General features: G+C 40.8%; 1 protein-coding gene and 1 non-coding gene across 2 annotated transcripts in view; one reads left to right on the plus strand and one right to left on the minus strand.

Annotated features, from left to right (window-relative positions):
* The window catches only part of TBC1D22B (TBC1 domain family member 22B), a 119099-nt gene that overhangs the window by 105743 nt on the left and 5222 nt on the right, over nt 1-8134 (plus strand). The gene's annotated exons all lie outside the window — the stretch shown is intronic.
* Nucleotides 5847-5953, minus strand: LOC138150348 (U6 spliceosomal RNA). Its single transcript, XR_011165556.1, has one exon. It is a non-coding gene; the product is annotated as a U6 spliceosomal RNA (small nuclear RNA).

An 8134-nucleotide genomic window follows, 5' to 3' on the forward strand; every position in this document is an offset into this window, starting at 1 on the left:
GTGGAGATGTCTGCCTCCCAAGGCTGCCTGCACATGTGAACAGATCCGGGAGACGCCTGGGGGCAGCTTTAAATATGTATACGGATAAGTCCTTGTCTGACCCTCATCAGCTTTGGTGGGAGGATGAAGGGCCCTCAGGCCTGTGCCAGCAGTGCAAGCTCAGGGCAGGTGTGGGCCCAGGGTGGACTAGGTGTCCTTGTCCAAAGACCCGGATGACTGCTGCGGCTTTGTCTGTCTTCTAGTCTGTCCCTCACTCTAGTGAAATCACAGATCCTTGAGAATAAGGATGCTCTTTTACTTTTCTGTATCCCCAGGGCTTAACACAATGCCTGGCACATAATAGGTGATTAATAAATGCTGATTGACTGACTGACTTTTGTAACTAAGTGTGAAAATCCTCATTAGGTGGGTTACTTAACAAGGCCAAAATTTTTTGTCATCAGGAGCAACAATTGACTTCCCAGAAGAAGGAAAATAAAGCAAAAATGATAGCAAGCATTTATTAGACATTTAATATGTGCCTGGCCCCGTACTAAGCCCTGGGGATACAAATACAAGCAAAAAGAGAGTTCCTGTTCTCAAGGAGCATACATTGTACTGAGAAAAGACTACCTAAAAGGGAGAGGAGAGGGGCAGGGATGGAGGTACAGCGCCCTCTGGGGGGTAAGGTTGAAGTCCCACAAGTCAGAAGCACAACCAGGAAGGGAAGGAGGGTTGGCTGGCCTGGGTGTCTCCCTAAAATAGACTTCGTGAGAAACTCTCACATGGGAGAAGGAGAAAGATTCCAAGGTGAGAAGGCCACAGGGGAAGTTAGATGTCCCAGAGTGAGAAGGTCTGAATCACGGCCTAAAGGGGGATAAACAAAGGAGACCATCCATTGGCCAGTGAGCTGCATCATACAGGACCAGAGATATTTCAGCAAGAGAAATAAAGGGCCTTTGTGCTACACAGGGGTTATGAAAGCCATGGGAACCTGCAACCATGATGGTGATATTCCAGCAGTCCTACCAAAAGGAGATCTATAAATAATTATGAAACTGAAGTAGAACTTAAGGACTGTGTAGGGATGGTAAGGGATGTAAGCATGCTGCTTAAGGGAGGCCTAAGAATAGAGAGAACAGAGGGCAAAAAGCATCTCTGGCCTCTGACACCAGTCAGGTATTGACTGGTTTATTAAAGCAGGTGTTTTCAAGGCAGCATTTCCATTTTACTGAGTAGTACTAGCCTTGATGCCCATGTCATGAAGCTGGAGCAGGGACACACATTGCAGAAGAGAAGGGGAAAGACAGTACCAGACCTACCCCAAATAAAGGATCCAGGAAAGAGAAAACAGACATTCAAGGGATTCCAAGTCTGTTCTGGACATGCTGCCAAGACTTCAGCCTACTAATGAAGGCTCATAGCCTCTGCCAGTGAGTGTTACATGGTAGGTGTTAGAAATAAATGAGGAATATTCTGGGAGGGCCTCCTACCAAAAGTATGCTTTCAAATGGAGCCTGATACTGAGAGTGTCATCCAATTTTATCCTCCTGAACCAGGCTCACAGACCCATTTCAAATATGATGAAGTGCTTTCCAGATCATCTGTAGTGATGATAGATGATTCTTGGGAAAATGCGCAAGTTGCCTGATATTGCTTTGGTTTGGTCTGTCAGCAAGGTAGAACAGCTTTTAGCCACATGGCTTTCAGGTAGCCACTTTGAGGGGAAGTGATAACCCAGAGTGGAAAATGGGCAATGTATGGAAAACATTACTGGATTTGGAATCAGAAGATCTGAGTATGAATCCCAGCTCTGCTGCATAATATCCTGCATGACTTTGGCATATTACTCCCCTCCCTCCTTAGTTTCTTCATCTTTATATCAAGGACATTGTACTAAACTATTCCTGGAGATCCCTTCCAACTCTGAATCCTATGAAATGATGAAGACTTACTTTTGGGAAACTCTTGTGAAGTACCCTTGTTTGCCAAAATATTCCAGTCACCCTGTGGTTGTATCAAAAAACTGGAATTAAGGTGAATACCCATCAAATGGGAAATGACTGGAAACATTGTAGTATATATGAATGTAATGTGATTTTATTAGACAGTAAAGAAACAGTTAATATTGAGGAATTCAGAAAAACTTTTTTGTTTTTTTAGAAAAGATTTTATAAACTGATACAGCAAAATTAGAGCCAGAGCATAATATATGCAATGATTACATTAAGTAAATGAAAACAATTTTGAAAGGCAGCCATAGGACCTCTTGTTAACTGTAATAACCAATGCTGGTTCCAGAGAACAGATGATGACACATACTTGGTTCTTTTCAAAGAGGTGGGAAGATGAAGGGTACAGGATATGACATATGTTATTCTATGAAGAGGCTGTTGGTCTGTTTTCCTGAGCTCCTTTCTGTGTTGTAGTGGACTGCTCATTGAGGCTGGCATGGGCATATTGTCAGAGGACTATGATAGAAAAACAAGAGGCATCAAGAAAACTTCCCCAAAAATAGAATCTTTAAGAAGCAAAATTGGAGTGGCTAGGTGGCGCAATGAATAGAGCACCAGCCCTGGATCAGGAGGACCTGAGTTCAAATTTGGCCTCAGACATTTAACATTCACTAGCCCTGTGACCTTGGGCAAGTCACTTAACCCCAATTGCCCTGCCTTCCCCCCTCCAAAAAGCAAAAAAAAAAAAGAGAGAGAGAAGCAAGGTCAAGTTTAGAATTAGTATGTAACTCTCCTGTATTTCCCTTCCTTTGCTGGCTCCCTGACTTTCTTCCTCAGATTTCCCACTTGCTTCTTTTGCTTGCCAGTTGGCATCTAAGTGCTTTTATATTTGCTTAGACTCTACTATGGACTACTAGGGTGAAGGTGAAGCAGCCTCTTTACTCCTATCTCCTCATTTTGCACGTGAAGACGTCAGGCCCAGAGAGGTTGTACCTTGTCCTCAGTCACACAGGTAGTGAGTAGCAAAGGTGGGACATGAACATACAAGGTCCTCCTCCATGAGCCAAGGACCTCATTCTCACTCTCTTTCCATGTCCATCCTGATTGTTTGTGTCTTGTGACCATGGAAGTAAACACCTCAACACATGGAACGTGAAGGACTGAAAGGAGGATCACATAGTGACTACAGTAAGGAGATCCCAGAAGCTAATGTTCTGATTGTTAGACTGACGTCTGGGCCTCCACATTCTCTACATGTGCAAAAAAAGTAAGGTTTTAGATTTATTAGAAATCTGAATATTTTTAGAAGTAGATGGAACTTGAGGAGGAATGTTAGATTCCACTTGAACCAAATTTCTGCTGCTAAACATCCCCAGCTCCCACTGCCCCCCCCCAAAAAAAGAGCTAAAGTTTCCAAATTAAAATTTGAGGAAAATTAATAACTCTAACATGGAACTCTCAGGTTGATATTGGTTCCACTTGGATAGCTTAGAGGGAATGCTTGAGGAAAATGGGATAACACAATTATTGATCCACTTAGTCAAGTAACTAGTAAATGGTGGGAAATGACCAAACCAAAAATTTATAGAAGCTTCAGTATTAATGCCAGTGCCTAAATAAGAGGTGAACTAGATTGCTCAGAATTTCATGCAAGAATCTCTAATGTGCAGTAATTGACATCTCAAAGACTTGATGGAAGATAGGAGGTTACCATTAAGAGTCTTAGAATTGGAAAAAAATCTCAGCAAGACCATGCAATTCACCTGTATCTGAAGAAGAATCCCTTTCCCCAGGAATTCAGGAAACCAGCATCTCTGATAAAGGCTGTCATTTAGTCCCAACTTGAAATTTCCAGAGATGGGCAACATGCTGATCCCCTGGTGCAACCCCTTCCACTTTGGGGCAGCTCTAATTGTTAGTGAGCTTTTCATTTCGTTGAGCTAGTCAGCTGCCCTGTGACTTCCCATTACTTAATCTAGTTCTGCCCAAGCAGATCAGACCTAATCCTCCTTCTGGGTACTAGCTCCTCAGATGCTGCTGGGAGCAAATGCTATAGGAAGGATAGAAGTGGGTGAACAAGAAGTAACAGCAGCATAAACAGTGGAAGGGTAAGAACTATTGAACAAAGGAAGTGTCCTGTATTCAAATTTGTCATTTAATAAAATTATAGTAGTAGAATTTTTTTTTACAATTCTACCCTCAACTTAATTTAATATTTTAAATGAGATCCCAGAAGCTGCAAAATTAATTCAAGCAATAGTAAGTGTACCCTGTTTACTTCAGTATCCACATACATATTGGTACAAGGAGTGACTTCTTTTCAGAACTAGCGGATTTAGGATTTGCAAGGAAAGGAAACAGCAGATTGTTGAATTGTTTGCAGGATTTGGCCTAGGACTACCTAGACCATGGGTCTACCATAGGCCTGCATGATATATGGCCCACCAAAGGATTTTGGCTGGCCCATGAAAAATGTAGAGATTATAAAACAGGCCTATACAACATACCACCCTTGGGCTGCTTTGGAGGCCTGCTAGTGGCCCACAGACTCTATGTTATATATGCCTGATCTACCACTATGTAATAATGACCGTAGCACAGTTAAATTCAATATTAATCTGGGAGAGAGAAAATTATTTCAAAAAGGGCTTGTCTTTGTGTATTTTGGGGGGTGACTTGGTTATGTTGCATCTTAGTCTTTTACTGTTAACATTCCAGTTTTCAGCTACACTTTTTATGTACCTGAGTGTAATCAAGAGCACTTTCAAATTAACTTTCTTTTCCTCTGTTTGGCCTAAGCTACTCCAAATAACTGCTTCTATTTCTTCTCACTTTGGGTCTTGATTGTTGCCTCATTTCTTCTACCTACTTCAAACACAGTTCAACCAGTTAACATTTATTTAGTGCCTACTGTGTGCCAGGCACTGTGCTAAGTGCGGAAGATACAAAAAGAGACAAAAGACAACCCCTGTCCTCAAGGAGTTTACAATCTAAATGGGAGAGAAAACATATAAGCAAATATATGCAAAGCTAGCTATCTACAGGATAAGTAGGAAATAATTGACAGGAGGAAGGCACTAGAATTAAGAGAGGTTGGGAAAGGTTTCCTGTAGAATATGGGATTTTAGTTGGGACATAAAGGAAACCAGAGAAGCCAGTAAGTGGTTAGGTGAGGAAGGGGAACGTTCCAGGCATGGAGGACAGCCAGAGAAAATGCCTAGAGCGAGATGAGTGCCTCGTTTGTAGAACAGCTAAGAGACCAGTGTCATGGTATGGAAGAACACCTAAAAATAGGGAATGCTTCATGAGTTTTGAGTGTCATCCTTGTGCAGGGCCCCTTATTGGAGCTCATCTTCTCTCTCGTTAACTCCAGTTTTTCTTCATTTGTCTCTTTTATCTAGTTTAGTTCTTTCCCCTCTACAACCACAGACCTGAATGCCTTTTCCCTTATTGTTTGCTTTAGTCCCTTTCACAGCCTGTTACAAGGATTTGGGGACTTAAGAAGCCTTCACAAAAGAGGCAGACTAATAAGTAATGTGCTAAAGAAATGTAGGTTTCCCCGCCACTACAACATTTTATTTGTATGCATTCTTTGCACCCTTAAAAAAGAATCCCAGGATTTTTCTTCCTGTATGTTTTTAGCTGTCATGACCCATGATGCCATATAGGATGCTGAGGTTGGAACACATTGGACCCAAACTGATACTTTGGAAGCAGATTATTCTGCAGAGCTCTTTTCCTGAACTTTAAATTGAGCATCAAGGCAGGGGCTCCTTATACCTACTTGTTTACTCTGCTTTACAACAATTTTTCTTGGTCTGTGATTATCAGCAACGCAACCATTCTTCATCATCACAGTTAAGAATCAAACAGTTACATTAGAGCATGACCGAATGATTAGGACTTGGCATTTAAAATATGGAGCAGTTCATAAATCTGCGAGTCACCTTTGTGCAGGGACCACACTAGTCTTCCCGGTTTCATTCTAGTTTTAATATGTATCCTGCCAAAGTGAGCACATTGCAGGATTTTGTTACAGCTACATTTTAACTTACACAAGAGAGGGCATAAGGCCTAAGTTTACACAGCTGGGGACATGAGGAAGGGGATATGGCAAGGGAAGAAAGACATATGGCAAAGGCCATGTCTAGTTTGCCATCACTGCAGACAGAAGGATACAACTGTGTCTCAAGGAGATGATCTCCTTATCCCTGAATGGAGAACTTCTCAAACCCAAGCGCCTACATGATGCTTTTAGCTCGGTGCAAGGGTTTTATAGGGACAAGTGGGTGCATTTGTTTTCCTTCAGTCACATCATAGTCCCTACCTGTATGGTCCATAGCCTGGGATTGGAATGTTGAGAAATGTGCATTGTCTACGGCAGATAGCCTCATGTGACTAGTTTGGGACTAGCTCTTCTCCTTTTCCCAAGCCATTAAAGCATACTTATCTCTCCCTTTGGATAAATTTCTTAAATTCTTGTGAACTGTGGCATGGTACAAAGTCAAGTTAACATTTCCCAATACCAAATATTTCATCTCCATTTGGGAATTTCTGTATTTCTGAAACAATTCTTCTCAATGTATCAGTGTTTTTATCAGAGCTCACCTCAGGCCATGCCCCACCATTTAAGGAAGATTTCTGATGTCTTCTGCTACTAGTCCCCTCCCACACACCTGCAAAGAAGAAAAAAAATGTGCCTTGAATCTGTTTTGTATATGCTTATATATGTGTGTGTGTTTTACCCTCAGTAGATTGTAAGCTTCTTGAGGAAAGGGACTGTTTCATTTTTGTCTTTTGTATCCCCAGTTATTAACACAGTGCCTGGCACATTTGTTGTTGCTGCTCAATCTTCTCAGTCATATCTTCAATTCCCCATTTGGGATTTTCTTGGCAAAGATACTAGAGTGGTTTATCATTTCTTTCTCCAGCTCATTTTTACAGATAAGGAAACTGAAGCAAATAGGGTTCTCTTTAGTGGGGATAAGACTTCTAGCCCTACTGGAACTAAAAAGATCCCTGAAACATTTTTTAGGGTGGATAGTTTACATTCTGATGAAGATTCCCAAATCTTGTGTTACAAGCTCATTTACACTTTTTCTGAAAAAGGTTTAAGTATGACCTTAAATGAAAAGGTGAGGTTTATCAGTCTTGCTCATAACAAGTGTTTCTTTTATTCATGGCAGTGGTTCCACGTTTGTTCATTTGTTTACTGGTCTTCTCACTGTTCTTCCTTCAAGAAGTTTGAGCTTACCTGTAAAGAATCAATAATAATAACCCCTCCAGCTGCCAGGTCTCTAACAAAACTGCTTGTCTTTGTTAGTTTTCTAAGGATTAATTAGGCTTTTTCACTGACTTTTTGTTAGTCCTTGGTATTGTTTTTCATTTTTTTAATCTTCAGTGTTATGACTGATGAGGTTTCATTGTGGACTTGAATGGTCCTTGAAAAGCTTCACCTCTCTATAGTCAACAGCCACCACAATATATCTAACAAGAATTTAAACATGCTCTTTAAGAGCTTCTAATAAGAGCTATTAAAATTGCTCAAAATTTAAGAGCAATATTTTGCATATTGCCTTTGAATAATATCCATTTATTTTTTACAACCATACAACAAAAGAGGGAATTGAGTCCAAAAACAACTAGTAGTCTAGTTTACCCAGGACACAGAATTTATGAAAGTGAGTGATATAAAATAATCCTGGAAAGGTAGATAGGAGCCAGTTTGTGTAGGGCTTTAAAAACCTAGCTTGAAGAACTTATATTAGAAGCAATAAAAAGCCACTTGAGATTTCTGAGCAGGCAGGTGACCTTGTCAGCTTCTGAATGATGGTCCCTTGTGTGTAAAGCTTACCTAGACTGGAACAAAAATAGAAATGAGAGTTCTTTGCATGGAAATGATTTATTGTGTGGGAGAAACTTTTCTTTTCCTTCTTCCTCTTATCTTGGTTATTATTTTTTAAAACTAAAGTTATCTTTTCTCTTTTAATGAATAATGTGTTAAGAATTGAATAATCATTAAAATTTGGGAATGAGGGACGGCCAGGTGGCTCAGCGAGTAAGAGCACCAGTTCCAGTGTTGGGACGACCTGGAGATCAAATCCCGGGCTCAGACACTCAGCACCACACCCAGAAATAACTGGCCGTGTAACCTTGAGCAAGTTACTTAACCCCAATTGCTTAAAAAAAAAAAAAATTTG

Source organism: Petaurus breviceps, unplaced genomic scaffold (genome assembly GCF_028583685.1).
Source record: "Petaurus breviceps papuanus isolate PSGF00001 unplaced genomic scaffold, PetGlider_PUasm1.0 90865, whole genome shotgun sequence".
NCBI classification, from domain to species: Eukaryota; Metazoa; Chordata; class Mammalia; order Diprotodontia; family Petauridae; genus Petaurus; species Petaurus breviceps.